Raw genomic sequence first — 9,144 nt, forward strand, 5'->3', positions numbered from 1 at the left:
TGCTGGGCCGGGAGCAGTTACGCGGCCGGGCGCCCGCCGGCTCCGGCCAAGTCGCGCCCGCCAGCGGGCTGGCCGCCCGGAGGGCCCTCCGCGAGACGCGGACAGTGGGCCCCGAGCGTGGCTCGCGTTGGACGACCCCGCGTCATCGCTGCTTGGGAATGCTCGATTCTGTAAAAGACACCGGTGCCAAGCTCACACCGCGAGAAATCAGCGTTCGGGGGTACATGCGTACGGAGGGGACCACGACCTCGGCGCCAGCCGCCGGGCTCCCGAAGTGGTAGAAACGCTCCTCTCCGAGAAAACGCACCGCGAGGCATCTTCCACCCGTGGAGCAGAGACTACTCGTCCTGGCTTCGCGGACCTCCGCTATTTCCCCTCAGGCCAGGCCCTTTCCCTGCCTGTCCGTCTCATATTGATGCCTACTATGTGCCTGGCGCTCTTAGTCCAAAGGCAGAGGGAGAAAGGCCAACCTTTTTCTCCTACAGAGAAAGCGGGGCCCGGAGATGAACGATTTTCCTTGGGTCCCACAGCCAGTGAATACTGTGTTATTTCCTCTCCTGAACAAGGGAGTAAATGGAAAGGGTGGGTCGGGGGCACCGCAGGAGAAGAGACAAACGCCTAGTCCTGGGCAGGCCAGTTCCCCACAGCGGGTTCGGGGGGCTGTGGGCCGCAGAGGTGCGTGGGGGGAGGGAAGTCCTGGTTTCCTGCCCGAGGCTCGCTGGAAACCCGCCGCTCTCCCCGGGCGCCTGGCGCCAGCAGTGCCGGGGTTGGGCCCAGCAGAGCCGGAGGTTCAAGGGGAGGGAGCGCCGAGCGCCCAGTTCCACCTCGCTCTGCAGGGTCCCGCGCCTCCCTGGCCTGGAGGCTCTCCTGAGTGTCGGGTAGGGAGAGAAATTACTATGTGGAGAAGGACCTCAGTCCTCAAAACACACTGAGCGTTTGTCCTAATCCAGGCAGGATCTTCACTTTCAAACTCTCAGAGTGGCACACCCGGCCCAAGATTACGCATGCACACATATGCACAGCAGGTCGCACAAACTCACCAGCATACACGAAAGTCCATATATTCATATGCCCCAAAGTATGTGTATTCTTGGGATAACACATGTACATCCACACAAGACAGCATTTCAGCATTCATGCATTCCTAGAGATGTGCGTTATCTCTGTCACCCACCCGCAGGGCACACTTCCCAGTGCAGATGGGTGACAGCTGAGCCACTCTGAAGCCCGCAGGCAGTATGCATAAGATAACTATCTTTCAGTAGAGGTACACACATTCTACATAAATGTCGCACCACAGTAGGGTTCTACACATCGTCTTAGGTCATAGTCGTGCAATGGGTACAACCAGTTAGTTTGGATTTCCTTACAGGTCTCCACAATTGTATTCAAGCACAAACGTCCAAAAACCACATCATACATGTCCTGTATTCTCAGTGTCACAACTAAGCCTTCAGTCCCACAAACACACACAAGTACATAGCCATGATTACTACTATATATGCACAGGTGTTCAGAAATAGATGTCTGCACATTACCCACTGGCACACAAACACTCAATTTGACATATATTCTGTCTTACCTGTAATAACCACATTCACAGATCGATGAAATGTTGAACAATAGTATGCACATTATCACAGTACCCACATGAATGAGGGGCACTCACGTAGGTACCCACAATTACCCACATACAAATTCATGCTCCAGCACCCACCCATGTGTCCCAATCATTTTCCCATGGTTACACATCACCCAGGCTGGTATATACCCCCCAAATATCCAGCCTGTTTAGTGTGATGGAAAATACATTATCAGTACTGGGTGATGAGTCCCAGTTCCATCAGACCCCTTGAGGGCCTCCAGATTGCCCTGCTTCCCCAACCCCACTCCCCCTGAGGGTGGTTAAAAAGCAGGGTGCTCCCAGCCACCTGCCCTCCCCACCACCCCCCACCCCGAAAGTGCTGCTTCCTCCCTCCACCCGCTTCCCTCAAGGATTGTGAAGGATTTGAAGTCTTTGAATGAGTGGCGCCTGCTCTGAGAGAGAAGCCCTAGGGAACCCTCTGGGACTCCAGGCTGGGCGGTCTCCTGCAGGATGGATGCCAGTGAGATCTCCGGCGCCTGCATAGACCACTAGGAGCCTAGGCTTCAGACCCGGCCTTCTGGGAGCTCCCAAGGTGCTTTTAACTCCAGCCTGGCTCAGGTGTATTTGGGGTACAGTGGAATGGGGCAGTGGGGGCCTCATTCTCTCTGCCCCAGGTGATGTGGTTACCTGGTGTGTGTGTGAGAGTGGGTGGTAGGAGCCGGGAGTTTTGCTTTAGGATGAGAGGGAAAGTTCTAACTCTGCCTGTCACCTCACTGTGTTCCTTTCTCTCTCAGAGCCTCAGTTTCTCTATTTTCAGAAGGGGGTAGGATCCTTAGTCTGTAATTCCCCTGGTGGACCTAGCACTTGGCTTAGGGGAGGGCTTTGCTCTCCCTGGACCCACATCTACAGACTAAAGACCAGGGACTCTGGGCTCCTGCCTGCCAGTCTCATACTCCCCTGCCCTGCCTCCCCTCCCGGATGCTCACCTAGTTAGCACCTTTAGACGGACTATTGCTCAGGGCATTTAAATGTACACTTCCTCTTCCAGTTGTGCTAGTGAGGTCCGGCAAGAACTCTTGCCCTGTTTAAGAACTTAGAGAGCTTAAGCACCGAGAGGTTGAAAGTTGTGTTAAAGGGGTGTTTAAGAAAGCCTGGTGGTGGAACCAGGCCCACCTGGGTTGAAACCAAGAAAGAACTGTTGTTCCTCTCGGATCTTGTTTTCTCCTCTGTAAATGGGGGGGGGGGGGGGAGTACCAGTCCAGAGGGCTGGTTTAAGACCAAGGAAGATAATATAGGTGAGCCTCGTAGCACAGGAACAGTGGGCAGTTTTTAGGAACATTAATTTCACAGGGGAAGAAAAGGGGTCCCACTGCACAGGACTGCATCGCCCTGGGTGGCGATGGCGCAGCACTCGGTTCTGATCTGACCGCTCTGAGCCCTCCCGTTTCCCCACTGACCTAGGAGCCCCACAATCATAGGCTGGAGGTAGGGAGACCAGGCACCGCCAGGTGTGGGAATGATGTTGCCAGAGACCCGAACTCCAATTCCAGATCCTACCCACCTCCATTTCATTCGCTCTGGGGATGTTGTTGTCGTTGTTGGGGAAAAGAGGGCACTGCCTCCTCCAGTATTGTAGAGCGAGTGGACCGTCTTTACTCAAGTCTCGGACCTCTGGAGGGACAGCGGCCTCGGCTTTGGCTTGGAGGTCCATCTCCTGCCCTTGCGCCACTACTACTTCTCCCCTCACTCCCACCCAGGGGACTGGCAGGCCTCGGAGATCCTGGCCCCGGCGCCTACCGCAAACCCTTCTCCCGCCGCGTCTTGTGACCTTGACGCCACCGGCAATCCCCGCACCGAACCCCTTATCTAAATAGGGCCGTAAATCAAGGACCTGTCAGGGCGCGGGTAATTACAGGAACTCCATAAAAAGGACCCGGCCGGCCGCCTGTTTATATTAGCGCCGTGTAAAATATTCTCGCTGTCTTGGGGAATCGCGTCGCGCAGTAACGCGCCATAAATCAGCCCGCGGGCCATTTACCCCGCAGCTTGAGCGCGCAAATCCCTTAAACATTTCTCTGCCGCATCTAAAGAGTGTCTAGGACTTTCCAATCTGACCCAACCAGCTCCCAAGGCCGGGGAACAGTCATGGCAGGAAAGAGAGAAAAAGTGGCTCAACGTCTCCTCTTAGAAGCTCGTGGAGAAAGGCCTGGTTGCCTTGGCCAGTGTGGGAAAGTAGTAGCAAGTCTGAGAGATCCGGTTAGGACCCACAGGGAAACTGGCCCAGAGAAGGGAAGGAGCTTCCCTAAGAGCACACAGCCATTAAGTGGCAGAGGCAGGGGCGAGGCTAGAGCCCAGGCCTCTCACCCGGACCTCTCCAGGAGATTTGGGTTCGATGGTAGCCTCTGTCTTTCCCTTAGTACCTCCTTTCCTAGGATGAGGGGTGACCTTGCCAGAGAAGGTCCAGGCCACAAGCTGACATTCCCTACCTTTTACCTCCCGGGGTTGCCGAGTTTCCTGCAGTTGTGCACAGAATTACGTGTGAGTGCTCTTGTGTGCAACAGGGGCCTCTCATACCTAGTCCAGTCCGCTTGTTTAGCAAGTGGCGCAACACAGGCCCAGAGCACCAGAGCACACAGCTAAACACCGAAGACCCTCCACTGCTAAAGTAACCTATTCTGGTTTATCTGCCCCGCACGCTTTCCTAAGGAAAAACTGAGGGGGGGGGGGGGCAACCCCATCCATTCTTAGGTTTGTAACAGTCACAAAAGCACAAGATCTATTTAAGGCAAACCTAATGCAGCCCATTGTCTAATGAGTAACACAAAGCAAGCTTATGGAAAAAGAATATTAAATTTTCTGTGTCTTCCCTCGGGGCCGGACCCGAGGATTCAAGGGAGAATTAAACATCTTCCTCCCCCATTCCCCTTTTCTTCCGAAGTCTGTAAATGACATCGTGTTTACACAAGTTTTTATGTCGTCTGAGCTTTGTCCCAGCTCCGTTTCCTCCTCTGTGTATTTTCCGCGGAGAGATGTCTGCTTCGGGACACGTTCAACCTAAACAGAACCCCGTCTGATTGGAAAATGTATTTATTTGAAAAATCGTAACTCACAGTTTTGGTGAAAACGGCCCCCAAATTTATGGGATCGCTTGGGGCGCGGCAGTTGTAAATCAAAAAGCGCTGGACACGCCCTCCCCCGCCGCGTCCCCACAGCAGCTCCAGGCGGGGCGACGCGCCCCCCCGGGCCACCCTGCGGCACAGCCCTCCCTGCGGTAACCCCCGGTGGTGCTTAGGTGCCTGCTAGCTGGCAGGTGGATTTCATTCCGGCTCTTTGCACTCAGTCCCATTGCTTTCCCGACAGTTTCATGCCGGGCCAGCCTCCCCGTGATCAGTTTCAGGTGGTCAGTGGACGGCGTTCTTGCGCACGAGCCTGTTTTAGGCATATCTGGTTTTTTCGTTCATTGCAGCTGGCTAGTTCCGTGGCGCTGGGTCGCACCCGGATCACTTGTCGCTGGGCCCTAACCGACTGATCAGTTGTGTGCCGGGCTGTTTTATGCCACGAGGTTTATCTCTGGTCAATGTCATGAAGGTCAGTTTCACGGCCTGACTCGCTTCCCAAGTCAGGGATGTTTTCCCCCCCTTCCTTGGTGCAGTCTGAATTCCACGAAGGACGTGGGAGGGGACTGGGTCACCCGACTCCCCTATCTCCTGGGTCCTCCCGTTATCTGACCCCAGCTGAGGACGTGTCCCCAAAGACGCGCCACAAGCCCCATCGGCTGCGGAGCCCTGTAGTCCAGGCAGAGCTGGACGCACGGGGCCTTCCCGAGTAATCACCGAATAGCCCAGCTCTGGTAAATACGGGGCTGAACCTCATCGCTCCGCTTTTTTTTTTTTTTAAACTAAGGATCTTGCACTTCTCTGGCTGCGTTCCGACGTGGAGCAGGGCAAGCCGTCTGCTCCAGGCTCGACCCCCTAAGCTCTATCTCGGGAAGAGGGTTTGAGGATTCACTCAAAACTGTTGTGCTCCTTTTCCAGCCGAGGCGAAGCGCAGGGCGCGGCTCTGCGCAGGAACGGCCGCAGGGTAGTGTGGCGACCCGAGGCAGAGCGGGAACCGAGGCAGAGCGGGAACCCGAGGCAGAGCGGGAACCGAGGCAGAGCGGGAACCCGAGGCTGCGGTGGGAACCGAGGCAGAGCGGGAACCGAGGCTGCGGTGGGAACCCGAGATAGTGCGGCAGCTCAGCCCAGTCCTTGCGCTCCCTCCTGCCGCCTGCTGCCCAAACCCCTCCCTCCGCTAAGCCGCTGCAGCCGGGAGTGATCTGTAGGCGGTAGCATTTGGTTCCAAGAGATGCAATAAATTTCGATCGAGAGTTGGATCAAACTAGTCAGTACTGGGAGACCAAGAACTGGTGTTAGGTAAAATGGGTCAGAACTGGGGAGGGGACAGGGCCCCTTTCCCGCTGCCCACCCCCCTTAAAACTTACGGCTGGGGTGGAGGAAAGGGAGTGCCTCCTGCCTTGGGCCTCAGTCCTCCCCATCTGGAGTGGTCTTGCTCCTGGGCCATGGGACCCGCAGTTTCTTGGCACTGGTAACAGGAGCGGAGCAAGATATGGAGGCGGAGGCATTAATCTTGGGACATCTGGGCTTATCTGACAGGCGGCCCACAGGAGCCTAAGCGTTTGGGCGCTAGGTGTGGGCATGGATCGGCGCTGGTACACTGACAGGTGACTATTCTGGGCTCCTCACCCCTTCCCCTCCCTGTACAGGCATTCAGAAACCGAGACTGCGGGTAAGAGACTGTATCATGATCAGGCTTAATATTTTAAACGGGGCCAGGCTACATCCGTCATCTTTCCCATAATAGTAAATTGTAAACACACTTTAAAAGAGAAAAACAAAGAGGGGATTTAATGTTGACACTGTGAAAATGCTTAGCTCTGGTTGCTGGGGAATTGGCAGGCTCCCCTGTCCTTTGGGAGAAAAGTTAAGTGCTCCATGTTTTTGGCTTTTTTCCCCATTAAATTTCTAAATCTCTCAGGGGTCTTCTTTGTCTCTTTAACAAGGAAAGGGCTTCCTTAAAAAGTCAGGGATGGTTAAAAGGGTGTTGGCTTGGGAAAGGAGAAGCAGAGACGCTGCAAACTTGGCCGACAGAGTCTTGGTCCTTTCCATTGTCAACTCAACCTTCTTTCGGGCACCTTCCTCAGTGTCAGCCTCTTACTGACTTCCCGGTCCCTTTCTGAAGCAGAATTTTGCTCTGGAGGGGAGAGATGAGAGGATAAGTTAATGATGGGGGGAAAAACACACACACCGAAATCAAAAAAGAAAGGTGAGGGGCATGAATGGTGACTGGAGAAAGGGAAAATACGCTTTGGTTGGTTTACTTTATTATCAAATATCAGAGTGGGTTCCCCTCTAGAAGGCCTAGGCGTGACCACCTCTTCCTGGTGGGAACATCACTCCCTAGCCACTGGACACCAGCGTCACCTCACCCACATTCCCCACAGGAGACAAGGAAGACTGTTGAAGTTAGCTTCCCCAAACCATGCACAGCATGGAGCAAAAAAACAAAGAAAGAAAGTCACAGTGGAACCCAGCCCCAGATGCAGACCAACTGCTGGCAATTATTAAATTCATTTTCATCCATGCAAGCAAGGTTCCCAAAAAGTCTATAAAAAACTCCCACAAAAAACAGAGGTGGCAGAAGAGAGAACAGAAAAGGAAAGCCTAGAAACCAGAGCAGAAATTAATGTAATTACCTCTTCTCCCCGGCCATAAATTCCACAGAGGAAATCAAATCTTTCTGTGCATGTGTATAAAAACCAATCAGTCTATTGAGCTCGCCAAAGCCCATTATGTCTCAAACTGGGTATCCTGATTGAATGAATCTGAATGTACCAGGCAACCAGGCATCAACCCAGCCAAGTTTTTCCAAGGGCATTTGCCACGGAGCCAGAGAGGGTAAACATCGGTTGGAACCACACACTAATCAGCTTGCTTGCAGAGAAGAGGAACCTTTCTGAGCTGGGTGCTGGCAGATGCATCCTAACATTTTGTATCAGATTGTAATGGAATATTTCTCATAAACAGCCAAGTGTCTCTCCCAGCCGCTCACCTGACATGTTTCTTGTTGTTTAACTTCAGATCTGACAGATGATGATAACCTGGAAAAGAGAGAGGTTACAAATGCTGAGGGCTGTGAGGCTGGGCAGTGTAAAGGGGGCCTAATCAAGAACTGGGACAGGGCTGTGATTTGTAGGGCCCGGAAAAGGCTGTTATGCAACCTGGGGCAAGGAGGGAGCAGGGCGGTTGGGAAAGGGGATGAAGGGGACTAGCCTTTGGGAAGGGAGAAGCCCTCAGAACCAAGATTTGGGCTTCTTGCTCTAAGGCAGTGATTTTCAACCTTTTTCATCTCATGGCACACATAAACTAATTACCAAACTTGTGCAGCACACCAAAAAAATATATTTTTTGCCAATCTGACAAAAAAATATATAGGTGTTATTTTGATTCATCCACGCTGGATGGCTATTGTTGTGTTGGCTGTTGTCATTTTTTAATTTCACCACCTAAGGGAAAAGAGGTCAGTGCCCCTGACTAAATAGTCAGGTATTGCATGTTTTAAAAATTCTTGCAGCACACCAGATGCTGCAGGCACATGGGTTGAAAATCGCTGCCCTAAGGAAATGTGCCACTTGGTTTGTTGTATCCCATTTTGGAGCTGGAGAACACTTCCTCCCTCCACTGCGCTCCCCACTCTCTCTGTCTTGCACTCCTGCTCTCGCAGGCACACTGATTTATAGCACCTGTTAAAAACACATAATGGATGCAATTAGCTGTGGCACTGGAGGAAAAAAGGGAGGAGTTGACTTTATTCCAATAAAAGATTAATGTGTTTGTTTTCATGAACTTAGTGCATTAATTTAAATTTCTGGGTGTTGTTTTTTTTTTAATTGTTGCTGTTTTCTTTGCTACATGGGAATCATTGTAATAGGCATTCATTCTCAAAGTTCAGTGGGTATCACAATCCTCTTGTTGAAAACATTTCCAATGCATGGAATCCTGTAGGAGAGGGGTGGGCATGGGAGCCGTATATGCAGTAAAGCTCATAGCACATTCTGATGCAGGAACCATGCTTTGAGAATATGACTTATATGGATATAGTAGACTCAGGAATAACCTATTTACTGACATAAAGCCTTTCTCTTGTTATCTATGTGACTCTAGTCAATATATATACACAGTTAAATGTGATACATGTCTACTGCAGAAAATATAGAAAAACATAGGAAGAAAATGAACATTTCTTTCACCCTAAGCTACTTAGGCTGTCTGGGCTATAGCTTTCTCAAATGAATCCTATAGACTCCAAAAATGGACAAGGCTCTTATCCTCACCACTACTACCCTTAGCACCCAGCACACATCTGGGACGTACTAGGACCTCCAGAAAATATTCACTGAAAGAAAATAATTGGGTAAATGAAGCTGTGGGTTTAGATGACCTATAAAGTCACTTCCAACCTTAACATTCCAGTTTTCATTATCTGCCCTAGGGGGAAAAACA

The sequence above is a fragment of the Miniopterus natalensis genome, chromosome 4 (assembly GCF_054644295.1).
Source record: "Miniopterus natalensis isolate mMinNat1 chromosome 4, mMinNat1.hap1, whole genome shotgun sequence".
In the NCBI taxonomy this organism is placed as follows: domain Eukaryota; kingdom Metazoa; phylum Chordata; class Mammalia; order Chiroptera; family Miniopteridae; genus Miniopterus; species Miniopterus natalensis.